This window comes from Schistocerca piceifrons, chromosome 1, assembly GCF_021461385.2.
Source record: "Schistocerca piceifrons isolate TAMUIC-IGC-003096 chromosome 1, iqSchPice1.1, whole genome shotgun sequence".
NCBI classification, from domain to species: domain Eukaryota; kingdom Metazoa; phylum Arthropoda; class Insecta; order Orthoptera; family Acrididae; genus Schistocerca; species Schistocerca piceifrons.
The window spans coordinates 371,001,206-371,028,839 of record NC_060138.1 but is presented as its reverse complement, the minus strand read 5'-3'; positions in this window follow the sequence as shown (position 1 = coordinate 371,028,839).

Here is a 27,634-nt window from a genome sequence, read left to right as displayed (position 1 = left end):
TTCACGCACATATACACATATAATAGATCTTCAGGACAAATATAAGAATAACGATAATCTTCACCAGTATGCACATGACAAACGGTCGTTGCCCTGGCCTGAGTGAACGAAGCAAGTCAACAAGAATTCATCGATAAGCGTAAACTGTTAATAGCTGCACCATAGAAGAAATTCTGTAACTAATTTGGAAGTTTTACACAGAGTATCAGTAACGATTCGCAAAATCGGCGAACACGTGGTCGTCACAAACAAAAATTCTGCATAAGACGAGCGGTAAAATTCAGAACAACTTGTCACATGGGACAGGATACATTACTGTGAGTCACGATCTGCGAACTTTTGGCTCTGAGATCCATACTTAACATGTGCTGAGCCAACAAAGACATGTCGAATCTAGATTCCGAAGTGAAATCGAAATCAGCGACATCTCAGAAATCTTTTCAGTTATACTATACTCATGGGATCAACAAGGAACTAAATCAGACTGAACTGAAAAGATACATCACACTGTCGACATGTTTGAACAGACGTAGGGCAGAAGAATGGCTTGCAAGATTGGTCAAGTGGAACTGGTTATAACGTTCCGAAAGTAACCAGAAAAATTCCGTCTAGCGCACAACGAGCAATGAGCGTTGAGAGCATGACGTTAATTTTGACTGGAGCTGAAATCTACAAAAATTAGATAATGAATTAGGTATGAGCAGGTACACTCACACTTAGTCGGTGTCGCCCGCCTGGTGTCTCCCGGAACACAGACGAGCGAACTCTTTTGAAACGACGTCTACCGTTCCTCCGGGAGTGCCCAGTGATCTCCCTATCATGTGGTGCCTACTGTACAAGAGCATCGTCAAAGACTAACAGAAACCTCTTTGCTACCTGGTACGTGCCTCATAGTGTTGGCTGGTCTGCTGCAGTAACAGTCCACTTTTACTCTCACACATCTACACACTGATATTTACCTTGTACACTCTCAATGATGTTTTTCATTCATCAGATGAGAGGAAGGAAGGGTGTATATACTGGCATACTGCACACAGATGTACTGAACATGCGAGTGGGGCTTCGATAATTACCAAAAACTTAGTAAAATATGAGGTGAAATAAAGGTAATATACCTTGTGGCCACTATAGACACACTCAGATACTCAGTCTTTTTTTTTTTTAACCAGTTCACGATTTGCGCCCAGAGTTGACGTGCCAGAGGTAGGTACATTAAGTTAACTGTTAAACAAAATGATGAAGAGGCTCATTCGCAGATCCCTGAATGGGTGTTGCATTTTTTGGATGCTGATCAAAATAAAATGAGACAGCGACTTCTCAGTAATATATGGATAGTTTTAAAAACAATCCAACTACGTTTTTGCGCCCACACGGCACTGTTAAGTGTAGATTTACCACTTGATGCGAATAATGAAGCAGCCGTCAAAGTAATGGCTGGAAACAGGTGGCCTGCCACAGGAATGGGCTGCGGCTAAGGTTTTCTACTGCTTAAGAAGTAACTAATGGATACTACCCAAACAAACGAAAATTCTAGGAACGTTCACTCTGTTCACTTAATTTTAAATCGATTTACACATGTTCCTGTATGGAACGAAGTTTTTTGATTGATAAAATTTATATAAACACATCAAAAAAAGTTTTACATCACTCCAGTTTCCAGAAGTCCTCAAGATAGACGTTGACTGTGGATGTTGTACCACAGACACAGTCCCCTTGATTGTTCAGAGAAGTCACTAAACCCGCCCAAAGGAGTAAACAACCATGCATGAGCAGCGCCTATTAGACGGAGGGGGTCCGACAGCCGATCAGCTCCAGTCATTCCACCAGGAAGCAGGTACACGGCTCGTGTCGTCTGTAGTTCAATCATGCCTAGACGGTCAATGTCACGGATCGATCGCGTCCGCATTGCTACTTTGTGCCAGGAAGGCCTCTTAACAAGGGAAGTGCCCAGGCGTCTCGGAGTGAACCAAAGCGATGTTGTTCGGACAAGGAGGACATACAGAGAGACAGAAACCGTTGATGACATGCCTTGCTCAGGCCATCCAAGGGCTACTACTGAAGTGGATGATCGCTACTTATGGATTATGGCTCGGAGGAACCCTGACAGCAACGCCACCATGTGTAATAATGTTTTTCGTGCAGCCACAGGACGTCGTGTTACCACTCAATTGTGCGCAATAGGCTGCATGATGCGCATCTTCACTCCCGACGTCCATGGCGAGGTCTATCTTTGCAACCACGACACCATGCAGTGCGGTACAGATGGGATCGACAACATGCCGAATGGACCGTTCATGATTGGCATCACGTTCTGTTCACCGGTGAGTGTCGCATATGACTTCAACCAAACAATCGTTGCAGACGTGTTTGGAGGCAACGGTCAGGCTGAACGCCTTAGACACACTGTCCAGCGAGTGCAGCAAGGTAGAGATTCTCTGCTAGTTTGGGGTGGCATTCTGTGGGTCAGACGTACGCCACTGGTGGTCATGGAAGACGCAGTAACGTCTGTACGATACGTGAATGCCATCTTCTGACCGATATTGCAACCATATCGGCAGCATAATGGCGAGGCATTCGTCTTCATGGACAATAATTCGCGCCATAATCGTGTACGTCTTGTGAGTGGCTTTCTTCAGGATAACGACATTGCGCGACTAGGGTGGCCAGCATGTTCTCCATACATGAACCCTATCGAACATCCCTGGGATAGATTGAAAAGGGCTGTGTATGGACGACCTGACCCACCAACTGCTCTCAAGGATCTACGCAGAATCACCTTTGAGGAGTGGGACAATCTGGATCAACAGTGCCTTCATGAACTTGTAGATAGTATGCCACGACGAATTCAGACATGCTTCAATGGGTAATAGAGGTACCTGTGTTTAAAGCACTGTGGACCATCACCTCTGAAGGTCTCGTTGTATGGCGGTACAACATGCAATGTGTGGTGTTCATGAGCAATAAAAAGGGCGGAAACGATGTTTACGTTGAACTCTATTCCAATTTTCTGTACAGGTTCCGGAACTCTCAGAACTGAGGTGATGCAAAACTTTTTTTGATGTGTGTACTAGGAAGAGGCTTTGAAAACCGTAGACATCTATTTCTCAGATCTTTCAGGATCGCATGCTCTAGTTACTGGAAACGTGTTGGGCGTAGCTCGTTGATGTGAAATTGGACTAAAGTGTGTCATATTTAGAAAAAAGTCGGCATTTCAGCAAAAAGTTGGGAACTATTCATCTCGTCATGTATTGGTGCTACGGCTTCGATATCACAAGAGTCTGTGAAAAAGAGTGTGGTCTATCCTCTCCGTATCTCAAAGACTGACATAGTCTGCTGTCGATACGTTTCAGTGCAGTAAGAAACTATGAGGAAACCCTTCTTCTACTCCGCTCCGGAGGAACATGGAAATGCGCTGTAAGAGCGTTCCGCGGAATAGATGTAAAAGAGAGTTGCGCAATGAAGACGAAGATTCGATTAATTTAACGACGGCGGGGCGGGGAAGCCGGTGTAATTAAGAACGCGCGGAATTCGAGTCGCAGCGCGCGCAGAAATGGCTGCGAAATGCCATTACGACCCTTGCGCAAGTCCACTTTAATTTAACTGAAAACTTAAAGGGATTCTAAGTTGCTGAAAATGTTAATCCCACTCAATTTCGCCGAATTTATTCTCGCCCGCGATATCGTTCGCTGCCGTCAAATTAGCGGAGCAAGTTTTCGGAAGTTAAATTGGTGCCTGTTGTGTTAACAAGGCCGGTCGCCGCGGTGAGCGGCCCGGATGCGGTGGCTGCGACGTTAAAGCAGTCCGCTCTCGGTCCGTCCTCAGGAGTTACTTGTGAGTAGCTGTCGCTTTGACGGACTGTGGACATGTTTCGTGCCTTCTAAACGAGAAAAGGCTTTTCCAGCGACCCTAAGTGAAACTAATTTGTTTTCTTTTGCAACAAGAGTAATGCGAGAGTACGTAAGGCGGTGTTCACTTCCAACTTCTTTCCGTTCAAGCAAAGGTTTTCCATTCTGGTTACTCAGTTGTTACTTACAAGGGGAGTGTAAACCTAATGGGTCACCGACTTAGCTAATCTTTCAAAAGGTTTTGGTACATACGTAGACGTGACAAGCGTTTCTCTTTTTCTAGGAGTTACGAGAAATCGAAGCTTGGAGTTCGAAGAGCTTGTTGAAAACATGAGTGCAGACAGAGAAGATTTAAAGATAAACATAATTGTAAGCATGCGAGTGTCAGTTCACATTCACGGAATTTGTACACTGGTTAACTACTCTCCAGCAGCGAATACCAGCGGTGACATTCCAACGCTCGCTTGAGTATCATGCCGTTTCTGGAAACCCAGAATCTACTCTGTAGGAATCAACATGGATTCCGGAAACAGCGATCGTGTGAGACCCAACTCGCTTTATTTGTTCATGAGACCCATAAAATATTAGGTACAGGCTCCCAGGTAGACGCTATTTTCCTTGACTTCCGGAAGGCGTTCGATACAGTTCCGCACTGTCGCCTGATAAAGTAAGAGCCTACGGAGTATCAGACCAGCTGTGTGCCTGGATTGAAGAGTTTTTAGCAAACAGAACACAGCTTGTTGTTCTCAATGGAGAGACGTCTACAGACGTTAAAGTAACCTCTGGCGTGCCACAGGGGAGTGTAATGGGACCATTGCTTTTCACAATATATATATAAATGACCTATTAGATAGTGTCGGAAGTTCCATGCAGCTTTTCGCGGATGATGCTGTAGTATATAGAGAAGTTGCGGCATTAGAAAATTGTAGCGAAATGCAGGAAGATCTGCAGCGGATAGACACTTGATGCAGGAAGTGGCAACTGACCCTTAACATAGACAAATGTATTGTGAATACATAGAATACATAGAAGGATCCCTTATTGTATGATTATATGATAGCGGAACAAACACTGGTAGCAGTTACTTGCGTAAAATATCTGGGAGTATGCGTGCGGAACGATTTGAAGTGGAATGATCATATAAAATTAATTGTTGGTAAGGCGGGTACCAGGTTGAGATTCATTGGGAGAGTCCTTAGAAAATGTACTCCATCAATAAAGGATGTGGCTTACAAAACATTCGGGTTGACGGAGGAGATAGAGAAGATCCAAAGAAGAGCGGCGCGTTTCGTCACAGGGTTATTTGGTAAGCGTGATAGCGTTACGGAGGTGTTTAGCAAACTCAAGTGGCAGACTCTGCCAGAGAGGCGCTCTGCATCGTGGTGTAGCTTGCTGTCCAGGTTTCGAGAGGGCGCGTTTCTGGATGAGGTATCGAATATATTGCTTCCCCCTACTTATACCTCCCGAGGAGATCACGAATGTAAAATTAGAGAGATTAGAGCGCGCACGGAGGCTTTCCGGCAGTCGTTCTTCCCGCGAACCATACGCGACTGGAACAGGAAAGGGAGGTAATGACAGTGGCACGTAAAGTGCCCTCCGCCACACACCGTTGGGTGGCTTGCGGAGTATAAATGTAGATGTAGATGTAGATGTAGATGTAGACATTTGAATTTCTACTAAGTTTTGCTTTTTGACATTTCAGCGGGCTTCTGTGAAACGACAGTGTAATCGTATTCACTCCTCGGCATTTCTGAAGCATTTTATTAAACCACGGTAGTCTTTTTTGTCCCTGACACATGTAGATGTAGATGTAGACATTTGAATTTCTACTAAGTTTTGCCTTTTGACATTTCAGCGGGCTTCTGTGAAACGACAGTGTAACCGTATTCACTCCTCGGCATTTCTGAAGCATTTTATTAAACCACGGTGGTCTTTTTTGTCCCTGACACACTTACGTGGCATGTAGTTCTCCATGTGTCTCATTTTGGTTTGACTGCCCTTTATAAATACTAGATCTTGCCATTCGCCTATAACTATTGTAATTTTTGTTACACTATGGACTGTGCGGCTGGTCCCGGCGGAGGTTCGAGTTCTCCCTCAGGCATGGGTGTGTGTGTTTGTCCTTAGGATAATTTAGTTTAAGTAGTGTGTAACCTTAGGGACCGATGACCTTAGCAGTTAAGTCCCATAAGATTTCACACACATTTGAACATTTTTTTTTTGTTACACTATGTTGTTGAGGTGTGCTGAGGCGTTTATATTTCAAATACTGGACACGTTTCAGACGTTGTTCGTTAGCTAGTTATTTTGTTACGTGTTCCATTGATCAGTCTCCCGGCGTAACCGTCATATGTGGAACGCGTCAAGTGCATAAGAAATGCACACAATGAATCAACGGTTTCTTTTAAGCTTAAAATTTTTATTACCTACAGCACCCTCTTAAATGGCACAAAATGCACATATTGTATCTATAGATTTATTTATTCCTAGTCAAGAATTCATCTATGGTATACAAGGAGTTGTCAGGGAGATATGATTTTAATTTATTTTTGAAACTATTACTGCTGTCCGTCAGAAATTTTGTTTCATTTGGTAATTTATCGAAAAGTTTTACAGCAGAATATTATACCGCTTTCTGTGCTAAAGATAGGTTAAGTAGAGGATAGGGTAATTCTTTCTTACTTTTCGTATTATAATCATGAATGTCACTACTGTTGTTTTTAAATCGGTCCATATTGCTGAGAACAAATTTCATTGCTGAGTAATGGTACTTGAGGCTGCTGTAAGAATTCCTAACCCTTTAAACAGATGCCTATAAGATATGCGACTATGAGCCCCTCGCATTGTTCTAACCACTTTCTTTTGAGCAGTGAACAATTTTTGCCTAAACGTTGAGTTATCCCGAAGTATTATTCCTTACGGCATCAGAGAGTGAAAGTCTGCGAAGTATGTTAGCTTACTAATTTCTATATCCTCAAAATTGACAATTATTCTGATTGCAAAAGTTGCTGAACTTAGCCTTAGGACATCCAAAATATGAATTTTCCAGTTGAGATTCTCATCTATATGTACTCACAGAGACTTAGTATTCTCTCCCTGGCTGCTGACTTCTGTTGATGTGTTATATTTATTTAAGAAAGTTTAGTTCTTGTAGCGGAAAACTGTATGTACTGTGTTTTTTCAAAGTCTATTCGCAGAAAACCAATTAATAACATTTCCAAACACATGTATCATTTTCTATTGGAGTTCCTTTTACTAGATTAATAATGATGCTTGCATCATGAGCGAACAGTGTCAGTTTAGCTTTCTTCTTTCAGATAAGAAGGGAGGTCATTAAATCGCTTAAACCATACAGAGAAACTTTTTGCTTCCTGTTCTGTAGATATGACTTAAACCACTCATATGCTGTTCCATTTATACCAAAGAATTGTAATTTCTGTAATATAATCTTATGGTACACACAGTCAAATGCTTTGGATAAGTCACAGGAAATTCCTATTGGTGTCATTTTACTATTTAAAAGACTTTATTATGTGGACAGTGAAATCGTATATTTCTGTCTCAGTGGAACAGCATTTTTGAAATTTGAGTGTGATCTACTAAGTATGCCACTACCGTTGAGATGGCTAACCACTCTTGAGTACATTACTTTCTCAACGATTCTCGAAAATGCTGTAAGCAAGGATACTGGCCGTTAATTATTGACATCTGTGGTACCCCTTTTTTGTAGAGAGACTTGACAATGGCATATTTTAACCTCTCTGGTAAAATACCTTGGCCGGCCGCTGTGACAGAGCGCTTCTAGGCACTTCAGTCCGGGACCGCGCTGCTGCTACGGTCTTAGGTTCGAATCCTGCGTCGGGCATGGATGTGTGTGATGTCCTTAGGTTAGTTAGGTTTAAGTAGTTCTAAGTCCAAGGGACTGATGACCTCCGATGTTGAGTCCCATAGTGCTTAGAGCCATTTGAACCACTTGAAAATACCTTGAGTTAGTGATGCATACGTATGTGACTCATAACATCAGCTGTAGCTGATCCACATTGTTTTAATATCTTCTTAAAGATGCCATCTATACCAACAGAACATTTATTTTTCGAAGGTTTAATGATTTTCTTTATTTCACACGAGGTTGTTAAGGGTGAAAATTAATCTAAGATTTCTCAAAACTGGCTCTTCCATGTACTGCTTGGCTCTTTCTAGCGAATTTTTTCACCTCCACTTGAGAAATAGCTTTCAAATACATTAACTTGTCTATTGTTGGTTAAGATGGTCTCATTCTCTTTAATAGTAATTGTACCTACCCCAGTGGCCATCTTCCCTGTCCCCCTTCTAACAACATTCCATACTGATTGGATTTTATTCCCCGAGTTGTTAATTTCATTCCTAACATTCATTTTTCTTGATTTTCTGACAACTTTTCTCATTATGTTCCACGAATTTTCATAGAGTAAAATTACTTCTGGGTCAACAGACTCCTAGAAAGAAATATAAGTGCGGATCACGTTAGTTCGTTTACATCAGCCTGCAGATATTCCTGCTATGTACGTCTAACCGGACCGCAAACAATAAAAGTAGAGGGTGCTTCACGTACGACGCAAGCACTGAGCTTGGAGACGTGGGGCGGTAGTAATGCCTGTGAGACTCAACCGATGACCGCATAGGTTCCAGTCCATTCCTGGCACAATTGTTTTAGAGAGACTTGACTAGCCTCTTTGTGAGTTGGAAACAGGGATTTTTGATAATAAGTACTGTCCTAGTCGAATCTACAGTGTGTTCTCTTGCAGCGAACTGCAAGAAATAACTGTAGATCTTTTCGTTGGCTGATAGTTCCCTGAAATAATGTTGACGTGAATTGTTCTCATGCCCATCAGAAGTTATAGAACGTCTAATAGGCTATGTTGCACTAACTGCATACCGCATTCCTGTTTTCACGTAATGTGGAGTCTTTTGATATAACTGAAGAGATTTTTCAGAACACTAGTGTTAACTTCTGCGAGTTCATGTGTGTCGACTTATGCAGTCATGTTTCATGAGAAACAAGAATATTTCAGGATCACTCTCTCCGTCGTGCATTGACTACAATACCCATATGTACTACTGACGTCGAGGAACAGTATCTGAACTGATGTATGGTTGCACCAGTCTGAACTGTAACGTTTCCTTAGAACTACTCTCGAAGGCCGCTCGTGACTCGTCTGCTCCGGCTAAAACCGTTTCCCCACCTACCATGTGAGAGGAACGGACCGGAGCGTATGCAGCAATCGGGACATGCCTCCCCGGTGATGGTTGTCTCGCAACGCCGGGCACAGCGCTTACATCGTAGGTGAAACACACTGTATAGGGTGTTGTATTTCGTAGTTATTCGTTATTGACTAAAGAGTTTTCGGTGAGACTGGATGTACCGTTTCGTTACTGCCTGAAGCGTTTCGTTAGGCGCATCCATTCTTCTCCGCATGCAGTTTGTCCCCTACTCGGGTCGAATTATAATTTCTGTATTTATTCAATTCGCTAACCTTAGTGGACTCAGAGTAACGTAAATGTTACTCGCTTGTTTCCTTTCACGCATTCGGATCGTGGCGGTAGTTTTTGTATTCCATCAAATCGTTAACCACAGTGGACTCGGATGAACGGAAATGTTTAGTTACTCGTCTGTTTTCTTTCCCACACGTTCCTGCCATTCTTTTTCTTATTCCCTCAGTTTACTGTTCTCAGGAGAGCAGGCTGTTAGTGAGATACACTACTGACCATTAAAATTGCACAGACACGAAATTTAACCGACAGGAAGAAGATGCTGTGATATGCAAATGATTAGCTTTTCAGAGCATTCACACAATGTTGGCGCCGGTGGCGACACCTACAACGTGCTGATGTGAGGAAAGTTTCCAACCCTTTTATAATACACAAACAGCAGTTCACCGGCTCTGGCTGGTGAAACGTTGGTGTGATGCCTCGTGTAAGGAGGAGAAATGCGTACCACCACGTTTGCGACTTTGATAAAGGTCGGATTGTAGCCTATTGCGATTGCGGTTTATCGTATCGCGACATTGCTGCTTGCATTGGTCGAGATCCAATGACTGTTGGCAGAATATGGAATCGGTGCGTTCAGGAGGATAATACGGAACGCCGTGCTGGATCCCAACCGCCTCATATCACTAGCAGTCGAGATGACAGGCATTTTATCCGCATGGCTGTAACGGTTCGTGCAGCCACGTCTCGATCCGTGAGTCAACAGATGGGGACGTTTGCAAGACAACAACCATCTGCACGAACAGTTCGACGACGTTTACAGCAGCACGGACTATCAACTCGGAGATCATGGCTGCGGTTACCCCTGACGCTGCATCACAGACAGGAGCGCCTGCGATGGTGTACTCAACGACGAAGTTGGGTGCACGAATGGCAAAACATCATTTTATCGGATGAATCCAGGTTCTGTTTACAGCATCATGATGGTCGCATCCGTGTTTGGCGACATCGCGGTGTACGCACATTGGAAGCATGTATTCGTCATCGCCATACTGGCGTATCACCCGGCGTGATGATATGGGGTGCCATTAGTTACACGTCTCGGTCACCTCTTGTTCGCATTGACGGCACTTTGAACATTGGACGTTACGTTTCAGAAGTGTTACGACCCGTGGGGCTCTACCCTTCATTCGATCCCTACGAAAACCTACATTTCAGCAGGATAATGCACGACCGCACGTTGCAGGTCCTGTACGGGCCTTTCTGGATGCAGAAAATGTTCGACAGCTGCGCTGGTCAGCACATTCTCCAGATCTCTCACCAACTGAAAACGTCTGGTCAATGGTGGCCGAGTAACTGGCTCGTCACAATACGCCAGTCACTACTCTTAATGAACTGTGGTATCGTGTTGGAGCTGCATGGGCAGCTGTACCTGTACCCTCCATCCAAGCTCTGTTTGACTCAATGCCCAGGCGTATCAAGGCCGTTATTGCGGCCAGAGCTGGTTGTTCTGGGTACTGATTTCTCAGGCTCTATCCTCCCAAATTGCGTGAAAATGTAATCACATGTCAGATCTAGTATAATATATTTGTCCAATGTATACCCGTTTATCATCTGCATTTCTTCTTGGTGTAGCTATTTTAATGGCCAGTGGTGTATTATCTCCAGTCGTTTAGTTGATTTCGACACTCCACGACCCCATGAACTAAATCATGCCAATTTCTTCTGCCGTGCGGTATCTCCCGAAGGATTTCCAGCTTGGAATCCATTACTTCTGTGAGGCCATTAACCTATCTAATTCTTTACCGTCCTCTTCTCCTTGTGCCCTCAGTCTTGCGCAGCGTTAAGATATTTTTCAGAGAATTATGTCTTCTCATGATGTGTCAAAAGTTGATCAGTTTTTGTTTATGCAGCAGCCTTTTCAAGCAGCAATATCATTTGCTGTAATACCATCCTATTCTTCCTCTTTGTAGTGCATGTGCGGCGGCGCTGTGTATTGCAAAATGTATAAAGTTCCACTCACCTAGTGGTGAAGATTTTCCATGACGCACGCCTCGCTGAAGATTCTGAAATGCAGTTATCAACCACAAAAAGCTATAGAAAAAGCATCTGTACATATCGTAATTACAAATCGCACTAAAATTGATTTGTCGGTGGAAGGAACAGTTAAATAAAAGTATGTATGTGCGTAATCATTGGCTCTATTACGGTAAGATTGCATACAGCAGTTACTACCAAGCCTTACTCTAAACTGTGAAAAGTCTGAAATGTCCTTAGGCACAAATGATTCATAATGAGTCAGAACGGTACCCAGTTTAAGGTAATTATGAATTACCGAAACTTTACAAACGAATTTATTTATTTATGTTTAGAATAGCTCCCTCAAATGTTGCTATAATCAGTCTGATGGAACAAAATGTCGAAGTTCGCGAGTAAACATCAAACCACGCGGAATTTAGTAATTTTAAGTCGCACCAAATGTTCTGAATTTCACACTGTGCTTTAAATCACACTTTCTGCAACACTTTACTGAACTTGTGAAACATTTTGGTACCGAAATATCACAATATAAATCATTTTCAACGCAGCGCTTGTAAATAGGTCGGATGTCTTTGAGATACAAGCCCCGACTCTCCTCTCTCTACACAGCAGAAGTTTCTAGTTCCCCATAAGACATGCGAATAGAATCGGAACAGTAAATTACCCTAAATAGATTTAGAAAATCGACAAATGCAAAATTAATTCCCTCTTAACAAAACTACTCTACCGAAAATATAATCTCATCTCATTTCCCCAGTAGCCTAAACTGACTAAATAGTTTATAACAAATTCCCCGGTACCAATGACTAACACAGAAGTCATTCTCTAACGTACCTTACGTGACCAATTACTTTACTGTATAGTGCAAAAGCCTTAAAGAAAACAGTATACCAAATTCACAAATTCATTCACTCTCATAACTAAGCACAATCATAGTAGTAATTAATAAACAATTACAAAATTAAACAGAACCGGAAATAAAATTAACAGTATTTTGACTGCAACTCAGTGTCCATCAGCTAGTGACCTCAATCAGGTCTCATAGAAACTTCATACATTCGAGCAATCACACGAGACCTCTCCTGCGGCTCACTCAAGCTGCGCTTCTGATCTCTGCTGTAGTGTCCCATCTATATAGGTACGATAGAGCGGCGCTACGCCTCACGTGGAACTCCAAGGAGTTTCCTCCGAAACCGCATTTCAAAAGAGTCTAACCTACGACAGTTAGCATTTCTTATGTTCCAGAAACACCATAGCCGTTACTACACGGATTTTTTTTTTGGCAACGTTATGTCTCTACTCCTCAAAACACTGTCACGGTTGGGCTCTGCTTTTCATCCAGGTAACGAGCATCTCCTCATTCTGTGGCTGCGTCTGTACCCCAGAACCCCGGATCTACGATATTTCCGAACCGGGGCCAAAACTTGATAGTGGTGCTCACTCCCTCCCACCCTCCACCCCCTCGCCCCTCGAGCGTTTGAGATGGGACGTCAAAAATTTAAAAAAATTGATTTTTCAAAAATATTTTCACTTTTTAGCGCACATCTTTATGAAGGATTTGATATATAAAACATACATGTTCGAGGAAATGTAAGGCATGTTATTTGGTCTAAGTGTGTAAAAATTCAGTGCCACGCCTGCATCACGTGACTGTATTTCGCTCTGTGGAATTCGAACGTGTATATTTTGTAATCGAAGCCATCAAACCTGTATTCAGGACAATGGAAATTAAAATGTCCTGTGCTGCCAGTCCAGCTCCCAGTCTGCCGGTTTTACATAGTACCCTCATTAAAAAGAAGCTCACAACTAGCACTGGGCGGGATTATTTGTAATCGGGAGGGTAAGAAGTCTTTATTGCCTGTCAGCTAATGCCTATTTGTGGGACATAAAACTAAATGTAGAAAACGTAAAACCAGTAAAGACAAGAGACAAGCAAGACAGTACACATTTCTTCAGTCCTTAGGTCCCATCATTTTTTAGTCTCTAATCTTGCTACAGCTTTACACGGCGAGCTCTCTCCTCTGCGAAAGAATCTGTTATATCATCAAAGTTCGTCAGACTTTTTGCTACAAGAAAATCAAAATGTCAATGTCTAACACTGAAAATACTCTTAATACGAGTAGTACCCAAGGCTGGTGTGGTTTCTCGATTTGATTACGTCTATTTTGTCACTGTCTTCCAGGTAAAACGAAATAAGCCTTTCTAATAATCTCTGCTGTAGTGTCCCATCTAAATAGGTACGATAGAGCGGCGCTACACCTCACATGGAACTCCAAGGAGTTTCCTCCGAAACCGCATTTCAAAAGAGTCTAACCTACGACACATGCCAAATAAGCGAGACAGTTTTGGCAAAATAGTCATTTTTATCTACCTCGTTTACATAAATAACCTAGCAAATGTAATTCACAAAGTACCATTATCAAATGCCTATTAGGTCTATTACAAGCAAAAACTTTTATGTTAGGAAATAGTTTCACATTTCGTTCACACGCTACAGTTTCTCAAGCATGAGATCCAAAAGCAGCAGTACGAAACTTTTATATAAATTTGGAGTCTTCATATTCTTCCATATAATTTGTGTCATTTCCCCGTTTTTTCTCTCTCCTCGCTCTAACGAACAACCTAGTCATCACTAATTCTGTAACTATTCCTGCCATTGTCGAAACTTATTCTGTAGTTAACTTCACTAACCGAGCCAGAATCACCAGTTTAGTTGTCCCGCGTTTATTCTCTGCTTAGGCGTTATTACGTGTTCGTACGACGCATTTTCCTTGCTATTGCGAGAACAGAATTTAAACGGCTGCTGACTGGGAACTGTACAACTGTCCCTTAGTAGTGTAGCAATATGGCAAAATTTTTTTGTCTAAATTTCATTTTCTTGGGTACACCCAGAAGATAATATGTAATCTTTCTTACCTGTTATTCCTGTTTATCGTTTGTTTCCACTCTGGTAGTCTGAATCTACGAATTTCACTGGTAATTATAACAACGCTTATCATTCGCACACCCAATCAACCACATTGAAAAACAGCGATTACCATTAACCCGTTCGGATTTATTCGGTTCAGCTCGTATAGCCCCCTTTTGTCTGCGGGAAAGTCTTTTATTTCCCATGCAACACACATCACATACATTATGCACACATTCAAAAATCAACCCATGACTCGTTCAGAAATCGACTTAGAATATGTTCAAAAACCAACAGGGATGAGTTTCAAAATTATAAGAATAATCGGTAGACCAACGTGCGTTGGATGCTAGGCACTTCGCGAAACAAGATTTTTTCTTCAACAGTATGAATGTGGCGCCCCCAATTGCCGCCTTGGCCAAATACCTCGGTTTGCCCCTCCCCCCTCCTCCGCCACCACACACACACACCAAGATCTGAGCCTGGTACCGTATTCGTTTTTTCACTCGCCATGTTTTGTTTTGCTACATGCAATATTCGTATCCGACTCAGGTGGACTCACCAGTATTCATAATCCTCGAATTCTCTCTTTTTTTTTTAATCAGACGTTACGGCTTTCGCTGCACAACAGATGGCCAGCTTTGAGATTAGCCTCAGCAGTTTTAACAGTGCTGGAGCACCTGGCCGAAACGCAGATCCTGCCGTCCGCTGCAGCACAGCATACCACGGCTTGCCACGGCAGAAGTCGGCGGCATTACCGTGACTGCCTATACTGACATGCGCGAGATTGTGGCGTGCCGATTCAGTTCGAAATTATTTTGATTTTACAAAGGGTTTAACTCTTGTACCTTCAACTGTTAATATCTTCAACTGTTAACGTTAATTTCAGAACTGAGTATAGCTATGGTGCCTTTACATTCGTATCTGGAAGAGAAATGTCTGTTCAGGAAGGAGATCCCGCTCAGATGGCACATTCACGAACGCAGTTGTACCCACAATTTGCTAGCTTAGGAAAAAAAAAAGAGAGATGGAGAGACCAGCTGGCCGTGGACCTTCACATTCTTGGAGTAAGGAAAGAAGGTACCAAGGAAAGGACGCTCTGGGGGGAAGGTGGGGGAGGGGGGAGCGTAAGTAAATGTGTGATGGCTACATAGGCAATAATGTTCGCTTACGAAAGTAACGAGTAACTAAGACTTCGTAAGGTTTATGTGTCGGTATTAGGCGTTCGATCCCTTGTATAAACTACAACTTCATCACGAATCTCTTGTCGACCCCTGTTCACGAGTCTGGGTATTTTGACATTGGCCTCTCAATATATATATTCATTACTGTAATTTCTTGTCAACAATGTTGATACTCGGCAGAAACAAATCTGCATTTGGATCGGACTTCCTTAACTCTTGTGCAGAAAGGTGTGCAGTATACTGCTGCATCCATTTTCGATAAGCTACCACTCGAATTTAAAATTCTTAGCAGCAATCCACGCGCTTTCAAATCGAAACTCAAAGAGTCTCCTCATGGGTCACTCCTTCTATTGTGTTCTTTGAAAAAATAAGCTGATTCTTGTTGTATTGTTGATTGCGTTTACTTAAACTTATGGCTTGACGTTTTCGGGTTCATTAACATTTTATTTTTATCTGCTGTTAATTTTATGTTGTTATTTCATGTACCGTCACGTTCCATGATCTTGGAGATTTGACCCTCAATTTGGTCCTACGGAACTTGACATGTAAATAAAATAAATAAATGAAAATCATTGAGACAATCCTCTAATATATTGATTCCTTAGTTTGTGCCGATCGGTGTGGCCGAGCGGTTCTAGGCGCTTTAATCTGGGACCGTGCGACCGCTACGGTCGAGGTTCGAATCCTGCCTCGTGCATGGATGTGTGTGATGTCCTTATGTTAGTTAGGTTTAAGCAGTTCTAAGTTCGAGGAGACTGATGACCTCAGATGTTAAGTCCCATAGTGCTCAGAGCCATTTGAACCTTAGTCTGTCTTCGATTGTGCAATCTTGAACTCTTTCAGGAATTATATTTCTTGCTTTCTTGTAATGCTTTTTTGGAACCACCCAGATTTGGTTTCCATAGAGCTATGTTGGTATACACCAACATTTTTTTCACCTCACCTAGATGAATTAAGTGGCTTACTTTCTCTAAAGTCTTCTGCTCTACCATTGTTTTCGTTTTAATGTGATCTTTTCCCATGAAAGTCATTGTCTTAGTTTTTTCTGTTGAGATCCCGGTATTCGTACTTATTTGTCCCAGTAAGTAAATTCCTTTCTGTAGGTTTCCTTCTTTATCTGCTAGAACCACTGCATCATCAGCATATAGTAAATTATTTAAGAGGGTTCTCTAGTCTAGATATATACCTTTTTGAAATTTTGTTCGCCATATACGCACTATTTCGTGTGTGTAAATGCTGCCCAAAGTTTGGAAGATACAGCAGCCTTGTCCATCTCCTTTTCTCGTTGCTATTTCATTCATCATTTCTCCGTTGAGATATAGAGGGGTAGTTGTGTTTTGATATAAACTTATTATCGCATTTATTAGATCTTTCAGATATCCGCAATTCATAATTATCTTCCAAAGTTTCTGTCCACTGATATTGTCAAAAGCTTTTCTTTTAAAATCAAAAAAGCAAGATGTGCTTCTTTATTATATTCCTTGCGTTTCTGTATTACCTGCTGCAAAATAAAAATTCCATTCATCGTAGCATGCCCTTTCCTATAACCCATTGGTTTCTCATGCAATATTACATCATTTATGTTTCTAAGTCTTGTGTTTAAAATCTTAGCATTTATCGTGTTCACTGGGTCCAGTAAACTTATTCCTCTATAGTTACTGCATAGGCTTTTATTTCCTTTTTTACAAGCTGATATCGCTTGAGCAATCTTCCAGTATTTGGGCATACTCTTGCTCTTCCAACATTCGCTTCAGGGATGTAGCAGTCGCAGACATAGCACCTTTCCTACATATTTTAGCAGTTCTGCTTTATTAATACCATTGCTTGCAGTTGCTTTCCTGTTCTTAAATGATACGTGTTATTTCGTAAACTATACTTCATCTAATCCCTTCTCATCTATTGGATCAGTTTCAGTTTCTTGTGCTGTATCATGGTACCATAATCCTTTGCAGTGATTTACCCACTGTTTTTCTTCGATAATGCTTATTTGTATCTTCTCTTTTCCAATTCTGTTTGAAGTTCATAAAACCTTATATGCTGTCAATATAATTCTCGACATTAAAAGTAAATCCGTGGTTTGTTTCTCGTACTATACATTTAGCGATATTTATCTTCCTCTTATAATATTTGTTCTTCCCAGTTGTGGAGTTCGTTAAGTATTTCGTAAATGCAGCCTGTTTTTGCTGAACAGCTTCCTTTATATCCACATTTAATATTTTTCGACATTTTCTTTTCCTTACTTTTTTATTGCCGAGAGCCTCGCCTGCTACTCTATAACCACATTCTTTAGATTTTGTTATTCTTCTTCTGTATTCACTTTATCTTGCAAGTTTTCTATCTCTAATACCAAATACATAAATGGTTCAAATGGTTCTGAGCACTATGGGACTTAACTTCTGCGGTCATCAGTCCCCTAGAACTTAGAACTACTTAAACCTAACTAACCTAAGGACATCACACACATCCGTGCCCGTGGCAGGATTCGAACCTGCGACCGTAGCGGTCGCACGTTTCCAGATTGTAGCGCCTTGAACTGCTCGGCCACCCCACCAAATACATACAGTACAAAATTTAGTCGTTACTTTTACAGCTTATTCTGTGCAAGAGGAATATCAGAAGTCCAGTCCCTTTATAATGCATATACTGTAGTTTCAAGTAAGTTTAGGTGGGGACCGTATGCACTGTAAAGTATCTGAACGGTATGCTGATCCACTTATATTTCGTATTGGTTTTCGCTGTGAGATAGTAGCCCATCTGCAACGACCCAAACGTTGACGACATATTTATCGGTCCTTCCTAATGATTCTAAATCAGTTTAAATTAGGTAAATTGTATTTGATGTCACGTGTGATGTGAGCATATCATTATTACGTTTCGTAAAGATTTACGTCCATCATAGTCTTCTCGAAACTCACGAATGTCTCAAACACATCTGTTTCCGCTACTGGACACGTTTTAGTCAAGAAGCGAAACCTAACGGCAACTATTTTTTCATTTCCATGGCCCAGCAGTGTTCACTTAAGGCAAACAGTCACGGATACCTAACTTCCTGGAAGATGTATGGAGTCGCTTTTGTCGGCATGTGATGGTCCCTTCCTCGCGGTCCGTCACGTTCTGGGCTCCAGAAGAGTCCCATGACGACGTCAACTGCATCGAGCCTTTCATTAAGTGAACGACGACGTGTTGTCTGAAAGCCAAGCAGCAACTGGCCCCGGGGAAACGAACGCACATTGCTGTCCAGGAGAGGAGGACACAAACACGAGAAAAACAGAAGAATCGTGGACAGACTTGTCGTTTGGTAAGCAGGGTTAAACAAAGTATGAAAGGGAGCGCCGAGATTAGTCGGATGACGGATGTGAGTAATTTACGGCTCGTCATTGTGCTGAAGGCCATTGTCTCCGGCGATCCGTCTCTGTCGTACGCTGCTCTCGCCTCTGCCCTCAGAATGAGAGATGGAGCGCGCTGCCGCCCGCTCACCGAGCCGTCACAGCGTCTGGGGAAGCGGATGGACGTCAACTCAGCTTCAAGTAACTCTCGACTTATTCCCACAACGTTTTCGGGAGACTGACAGATAAGTGTTATTACCCTTATACTACAAGGAACAGGACAAGACGTATTCATAATAGACCTTCTCTGCCTCGTGATGACTGGGTGTTGTGTGCTGTCCTTAGGTTGGTTAGCTTTAAGTAGTTCTAAGTCTAAGGGACTGATGACCTCAGATGTTGAGTCCCATAGTGCTCAGAGCCATTTGAACCATTTGAAACCATGAACTAATTGTGCATCTGTAAGTCTCATCAAGAGCGCCGTAGACCACACCAAATGCAAAAAGAACCAACCGAGTTTCTCCATTTTCCTTATCAGGAACAAGTTTGCAATATTCATACTAAGATCCTGTATAGTAGGATAGCCACGCAGAGACGATCCTTCTTTTGGGTATACAAATGGTCCCTAGCTCACAGGGTGCCCAAAAAACTTGAGGCTATCTTTCTATCACTGATAGAATCCGAAGCACGAGCGCTAGAAAATCGCTTTTTTATGTTGGTGTTTTGGTAGATATTAAGAAGCATGCTTGCTGTCGCTTGCACATCGATTAAACCAAAACTTGTATTTTCAAACATAATACGACAAATCCTTGAGTTGTAAAAGCCTCTATCCAACAGATCAGCACCGCTCATGTGAAACTTTCCTTGTCTTTCCTCGCACTATATCTCGCGAACAACGTGTGAAATGCACCAGGCGGACATTGTATTCCCAGATTTCGGGAAAGCATTTGATTGAGTTCCAGGCTGCAGACTGTTAACGAAGGCCGGAGGATACGGAATAGGTTTTGCAGATACGTGAGGGGCTCGAAGATTTTGTAATACAGGGTGCATCGAAAAGTGTGTTACATGGAACAGTGATTGGTAGATGGACGGCATGTGAGCATATTGTGCTAATGCATTCATACTGGAAAACTCTTCGTTCGTGTACTAGCTTCTCTGAAATGTATTGGCGGACGTAGGCAGTCTCGATCACACATGCTAGGCAAGGAGTATAGGACGCAATGTACATTTCTGTCAGGAACCACCAGTTTAACTCACTTAAAGAAGGTGCTCGATATGACCGCCACCAATTTCGATCTATTAGGTTGGTGCATGAGTTCGTAGCATTTTTGTTTTGCACGTTGGTATTCTGGTTGCTAATGATTTGCTTAACCATTGTCATCTTTTATTTGTAGTTCGTTGTTGCTATTTGAGTTTACATATAGTAATTTTGTCATTTGGAGATAGTGAGTGGAGCTGTGGACGGAAGAAAATGGGGTGCCAAGTGAAAGATTCGGAACGCTTCCGACATATTCTTCGGTTAGTGATCAGTAGACCGTGACAACAAATATAATCAAACAAATTGCTGTTGAAAACTACTACAAAACATACATCATAAACAAACTCAACAACAAGGTAAAACGGAAACATGCAGTACACACAGACAACACAGCAGACCACACCACTTCAGAAAAAAGAGACAAATTCAGCAACGCTGGAATATACTAACTCACTTGCAACTCATGTCAGACCCACTACATAGGACAAACAAGAAGAAACTTCCGAACAAGGTACACAGAGCACATGAGAGCTCTAAAGAGTGACAGCACACATTCAACTTTTGCAGAACATCTAATGAACAAAAACCATAACCGCACTAATATCGAAAACGATCTACACATTCTGAGAAACAGCAACAGTCTATACCGACAACTAACACTAGAAGAAAATTACTACATACAAAAGACTACTTTTTTTTGGTCATCAGTCTACTGACTGGTTTGATGCGGCCCGCCACGAATTCCTTTCCTGTGCTAACCTGTTCATCTCAGAGTAGCACTTGCAACCTACGTCCTCAATTATTTGCTTGACGTATTCCAATCTCTGTCTTCCTCTACAGTTTTTGCCCTCTACAGTTCCCTCTAGTACCATGGAAGTCATTCCCTCATGTCTCAGCAGATGTCCTATCATCCTGTCCCTTCTCCTTATCAGTGTTTTCCACATATTCCTTTGCTCTCCGATTCTGCGTAGAACCTCCTCATTCCTTACCTTATCAGTCCACCTAATTTTCAACATTCGTCTATAGCACCGCATCTCAAATGCTTCGATGCTCTTCTGTTCCGGTTTTCCCACAGTCCATGTTTCATTACCATACATTGCTGTACTCCAAACGTACATCCTCAGAAATTTCTTCCTCAAATTAAGGCCGGCATTTGATATTAGTAGACTTCTCTTGGCCAGAAATGCCCTTTTTGCCATAGCGAGTCTGCTTTTGATGTCCTCCTTGCCCCGTCCGTCATTGGTTATTTTACTGCCTAGGTAGGCCGGCCGAAGTGGCCGTGCGGTTAAACGCGCTGCTGTCTGGAACCGAAAGACCGCTGCGGTCGCAGGTTCGAATCCTGCCTCGGGCATGGATGTTTGTGGTGTCCTTAGGTTAGTTAGGTTTAACTAGTTCTAAGTTCTCGGGGACTAATGACCGCAGTAGTTGAGTCCCATAGTGCTCAGAGCCATTTGAACCATTTTTTTGCCTAGGTAGCAGAGTTCCTTAACTTCATTGACTTCGTGACCAACAATCCTGATGTTAAGTTTCTCGCTGTTCTCATTTCTACTACTTCTCGTTACCTTCGTCTTTCTCCGATTTACTCTCAAACCATACTGTGTACTCATTAGACTGTTCATTCCGTTAAGCAGATCATTTAATTCTTCTTCAGTTTCACTCAAGATAGCAATGTCATCAGCGAATCGTATCATTGATATCCTTTCACCTTGTATTATAATTCCACTCCTGAACCTTTCTTTTATTTCCATCATTGCTTCCTCGATGTACAGATTGAAGGGTAGGGGCGAAAGGCTACAGCCTTGTCTTACACCCTTCTTAATACCAGCACTTCGTTCTTGATCGTCCACTCTTATTATTCCCTCTTGGTTGTTGTACATATTGTATATGACCCGTCTCTCCCTATAGCTTATCCCTACTTTTTTCAGAGTCTCGAACAGCTTGCACCATTTTATATTGTCGAACGCTTTTTCCAGGTCGACAAATCCAATGAAAGTGTCTTGATTTTTCTTTAGCCTTGCTTCCATTATTAGCCGTAACGTCAGAATTGCCTCTCTCGTCCCTTTACTTTTCCTAAAGCCAAACTGATCGTCACATAGCGCATTCTCAATTTTCTTTTCCATTCTTCTGTATATTATTCTTGTAAGCAGCTTCGATGCATGAGCTGTTAAGCTGATTGTGCGATAATTCTCGCACTTGTCAGCTCTTGCCGTCTTCGGAATTGTGTGAATGATGCTTTTCCGAAAGTCAGATGGCTGACTCTGAGCACTATGGGACTTAACTTCTCAGGTCATCAGTCCCCTAGAACTTAGAACTACTTAAACCTAACTAACCTAAGGACATTACACACATCGATGCCCGAGGCAGGATTCGAACCTGCGACCGTTGCGGTCACGCGGTTCCAGACTGTAGCGCCTAGAACCGCTCGGGCACTGCGGCCGGTGAAAGTCAGATGGTATATCGCCAGACTCATATATTCTACATACCAACGTGAATAGTCGTTTTGTTTCCACTTCCCCCAATGATTTTAGAAATTCTGATGGAATGTTATCTATCCCTTCTGCCTTATTTGACCGTAAGTCCTCCAAAGCTCTTTTAAATTCCGATTTACCTATGGTTTCTTCGCAGCTACCTTCTTTGCACCTATGTTTTGCTTCCCAACTTCTGTGATGGCCCTTTTTAGAGATGTCCATTCCTCTTCAACTGTACTGCCTACTGCGCTATTCCTTATTGCTGTATCTATAGCGTTAGAGAACTTCAAACGTATCTCGCCATTCCTTAGTACTTCCGTATCCCACTTCTTTGCGTATTGATTCTTCCTGACTAATGTCTTCAACTTCAGCCTACTCTTCATCACTACTATATTGTGATCTGAGTCTATATCTGCTCCTGGGTACGCCTTACAATCCAGTATCTGATTTCGGAATCTCTGTCTGACCATGATGTAATCTAATTGAAATCTTCCCGTATCTCCCGGCCTTTTCCAAGTATACCTCCTCCTCTTGTGATTCTTGAACAGGGTATTCGCTATTACTAGCTGAAACTTGTTACAAAACTCAATTAGTCTTTCTCCTCTTTCATTCCTTGTCCCAAGCCCATATTCTCCTGTAACCTTTTCTTCTACTCCTTCCCCTACAACTGCAGTCCAGTCGCCCATGTCTATTAGATTTTCGTCCCCCTTTACATACTGCATTACCCTCTCAATATCCTCATACACTTTCTCTATCTGTTCATCTTCAGCTTGCGACGTCGGCATGTATACCTGAACTATCGTTGTCGGTGTTGGTCTGCTGTCGATTCTGATTAGAACAACCCGGTCACTGAACTGTTCACAGTAACACACACTCTGCCCTACCTTCCTATTCATAACTAATCCTACACCTGTTATAGCATTTTCTGCTGCTGTTGATATTATCCAATACTCGTCTGACCAGAAATCCTTGTCTTCCTTCCACTTCACTTCACTGACCCCTACTATATCTAGATTGAGCCTTTGCATTTCCCCTTTCAGACTTTCTAGTTTCCCTACCACGTTCAAGCTTCTGACATTCCACGCCCCGACTCGTAGAACGTTATCCTTTCGTTGATTCTTCAATCTTTTTATCATGGTAACCTCCCCCTTGGCAGTCCCCTCCCGGAGATCCGAATGGGGGACTATTCCGGAATCTTTTGCCAATGGAGAGATCATCATGACACTTCTTCAATTACAGGCCACATGTCCTGTGGATACACGTTGCGTGTCTTTAATGCAGTGGTTTCCATTGCCTTCTGCGTCTTCATGTCGTTGATCATTGCCGATTCTTCCGCCTTTAGGGGCAATTTCCCACCCCTAGGACAAGAGAGTGCCCTGAACCTCTATCCGCTCCTCCGCCCTCTTTGACAAGGCCGTTGGCAGAATGAGGCTGACTTCTTATGCCGGAAGTATTTGGCCGCCATTGCTGATTATTTATCAAAATTTAGGTAGTGGCGGGGATCGAACTCGGGACCGAAGACGTTTTGATTATAAATCAAAGACGCTATCTCTAGACCACGGGTACTCCCTATGGCCGGAGGGAAAAATGTAATAAACGGAAACAGAACACTTTGCTAAAACACACTTTACCGCTCTGAGAGAACTGACCAAGGACGCAGAATAGAAAGCACACACACGCAAAAGAACCACTTCCCCATTCGACACAGAGACATAAATAATGAACAGACGTCGTCGTATGCGATACACCTCTTGCGAGACACGCGAACTGCAAGATGACGTAATATTCTGGATCAGAAACAAAGTGCGAAAGTTTTGTTTTTCTGTGCATAAAAGCAGCTATATACCATCCAACGAACTTGAGTACATATATAATATATATACGGCTATGGGGAGCCCTCTTTCCCCCATTGTCGCCAATCTTTTTATGGAAGATTTTGAAGATATCACACTCTGGACTTCTTCTTTTCAACCTACATGTTTTTGAAGATACGTGGATGACATTGTTTGGCCACATGGAATGGAAGCCCTTAATCGGTTTTTAGTTCATCTCAACTGTCTTCATCCAAGCATAAAATTTTGGATGGAAATTGAAAAACATGGCAAATTACCTTTTTTGGATGTTTTAGTATACAAAAAAGAAAATGGTACCTTGGGATATGGCGTGTATTATAAACCCACACATACGGACCGCTATCTTCATGCTACGAGCTGTCATCCACCACATCGGCGCTTGGGAGTTCTACGTACATTGGTCAAGAGAACTTATGCCATTTCTGATTCAGAAAATTTGACACAGGAACTGCATCATCTTAAGGCCGTCTTCAAGCTCAACTGATATACCGATGATCAAATTAATCATGCTTTTCAGTTTGGACCATCACGTCAACCAGCGCCGGATACTAGTAAATCAGTTGCTTTTGTACCCTTTGCTGGAAGTATTTCTTCAAAAATTTCTAGAATTCTCAGGCAGTATGATATTAAAGGTGTTTTTTTGTCTTTGGCCAAGACTAGAGCCCTGTTCGTATGTGTTGAAGATGATTTGGGATTGAGAAAGGCTGAAGTTTATAAAATTCCTTGTCATTGTGGAAAGGCTTATGTTGGACAGACTATTCGCACCGTTCATGACCGATGTGTGGAACATCAGCGTCACATACGTTTGCTCCAGCCTGAAAACTCCCGTCGCCGAACATTATCTCAACGAAGGGCATAACATGTCGTTTAAAAAGACGCAAACTGTTGCTCCGGCTTCTCGTTACTGGGATTGTGTACTCAAGGAACATATCGAAATACGATTATCCGGGGACATTATTAACAGAGATAGAGGTTTTCCTTTAAGCAAGATATGGAACCCTATTTTATCTTATACAAAGCAACAACGATCTGGTTTTCGACCCGCCACATTTTAATTTGCGCTTTATCACTTTCGCCAGTTTCTACCGCCGGCGGCACTGCAATTCTTCGCTTCGCAGGGGGCAATTCTTCCGCTTCTCGCGCAGGCACAGTAGCCTTGACCCGGGGATAAAGCAGCCGCCGTTTGAGCTGTGCATTCAGTTCCGGCGTAGTGTTCGGAGATCGCACCAGAAGATGGTGGCCGGGTGGATCGCCTAAGTTTCTCGGGTTGACGACGGTTGTATTCGGCTGTATACACGTGAAGAGCATAGTTACTGAAAAGATTTTGCTAATGTCTGAAATTATGTTCAAAGCTTTTGACAAGTCACTATGTGCTGTCACTGTTAATTACTGGATGACAAAAGTATGGCCATTCGCGTGTCTTGGGCTACATTTCTTTTTGCCGCCACCCTCACCCCCTTGATAGGTACAGTATGTGATCAAAAGTATCCGGACACCCCCAAAATCATACATTTTTCATATTAAGTGCATTGTTCTGCCACCTACTGCCAGGTACTCCATATCAGCGACCTTAGTAATCATTAGACATCATGAGAGAGCAGAACGTGGCGCTCCGCGGAACGCAGGGACTTCGAACTGATTGGGAGTCACGAGTGTCATTCGTCTGTCGCCAGATTTCCACACCCCTAAACATCCCTAGGTCGACTGTTTCCGATGTGGTAGTGAACTGGAAACGTGAAGGGGCACGTACAGCACAAAAGCGTACAGACGGACCTCGTCTGTTGACTGGCAGAGACCGCCGAAACTTGAAGAGGGTCGTAATGTGTAATAGGCAGACATCTATCCAGACGATCACAGAGGAATTCCAGACTGCATTAGGTTCCACTGAAAGTACTATGACAGTTAGGCGAGAGGTGAGAAAATTCGGATTTCATGGTCGAGCGGCTGCTCATAAGCCACATGTCACGCCGGTAAATGCCAAACAACGCCGCGCTAGGTGTAGGAAGCGTGAACATTGGCCGACTGAACACCAGAAAAACTTTAAGTGCAGTAACGAATCACGGTTCACGTTGTGGCGATCCGATGACAGGGTGTGGGTATGGCGAATGCCCGGTGAACGTTGTCTGCCAGCGTGTATAGTGCCAACAGTAAAATTCAGAGGCGGTGGTGTTACGGTGTGGTCGTGTTTTTCACGGAGGGTGCTTCCACCCCTTATCGTTTTGCGTGGCACTATCACAGCACAGGCCTACATTGATGTTTTAAGTACCTTCTTGCTTCCCACTGTTGAAGAGGATTGCGAGTGCAACTTTCAACACGATCGAGCACTTCATCATAATGCACGCCTGTGGCGGAGTGATTACACGACAATACCATCCCTGTAATGGTCTGGCCAGCACAGAGTCCTGAATCCTATAGAACACCTTTGGGATGTTTTTGAACGCCGACTTCGTGCCGGGCCTCACCGACCGACATCGATACCTCTCGTCAGTGCAGCACTCCGGGAAGAATGGGCTGCGACTCCCCACGAAACCTTGCAGCACCTGACTGAACATATGCCTGCGAGAGTGGAAGCTGTCATCAAAGCTAAGGGTGGGGCAACACCATATTGAATTCCAGCATTACCTATGGAGGGAGTCGCGAACTTGTAAGTCATTTTCATTCAGATGTCCGGATACTTTTGATCACGTAGTGTAGGTGGTTGTTACCACCGCAGCGGTGATTTACAGACAGTAAGTGATATTTGTATCAAATTTCGTTGAAATCGCTCTGACAGTTTAGGACGAAATCTGGAATGTAGATACATGCATACAAATCAGTATACAAACCATTTTTATATGTATGGATTTAAGTTATTCTGCTACACCAAGGATATCTGCTTCCAAGTTACTCATGTTGGCAGCCTCCACCAAGGCAGAGAGATTCCCTGCCGTTTAGAAAGTAGCACACAGGTACAGACAGAATCGATGCTGTGAGAGCGGGACCTAAGGCATGACTGGCTAGTCAGTCAGTTAACACATTACACGCTAGATGGAAGGTTCCGTGATCGATATTCAGGACATTGTTTTAACCAAGCAGAAAGTTGCAAAACAATACACAGCTGCAGAGTAAAAAATCTATCCTCGTAAATAACTTAGAGTGACTGTCATATTATATCACGCCTCCTTTCCGCATCTACCTTCAAGCTTTATCAGTAATATACCTGTCAAAGTAGACATTAGCACGATTTTCTTGTGAACGATGATAAAGGTGAGTTTCAAAGATTGTATTTGACAATACTTGGTCTTCCTAA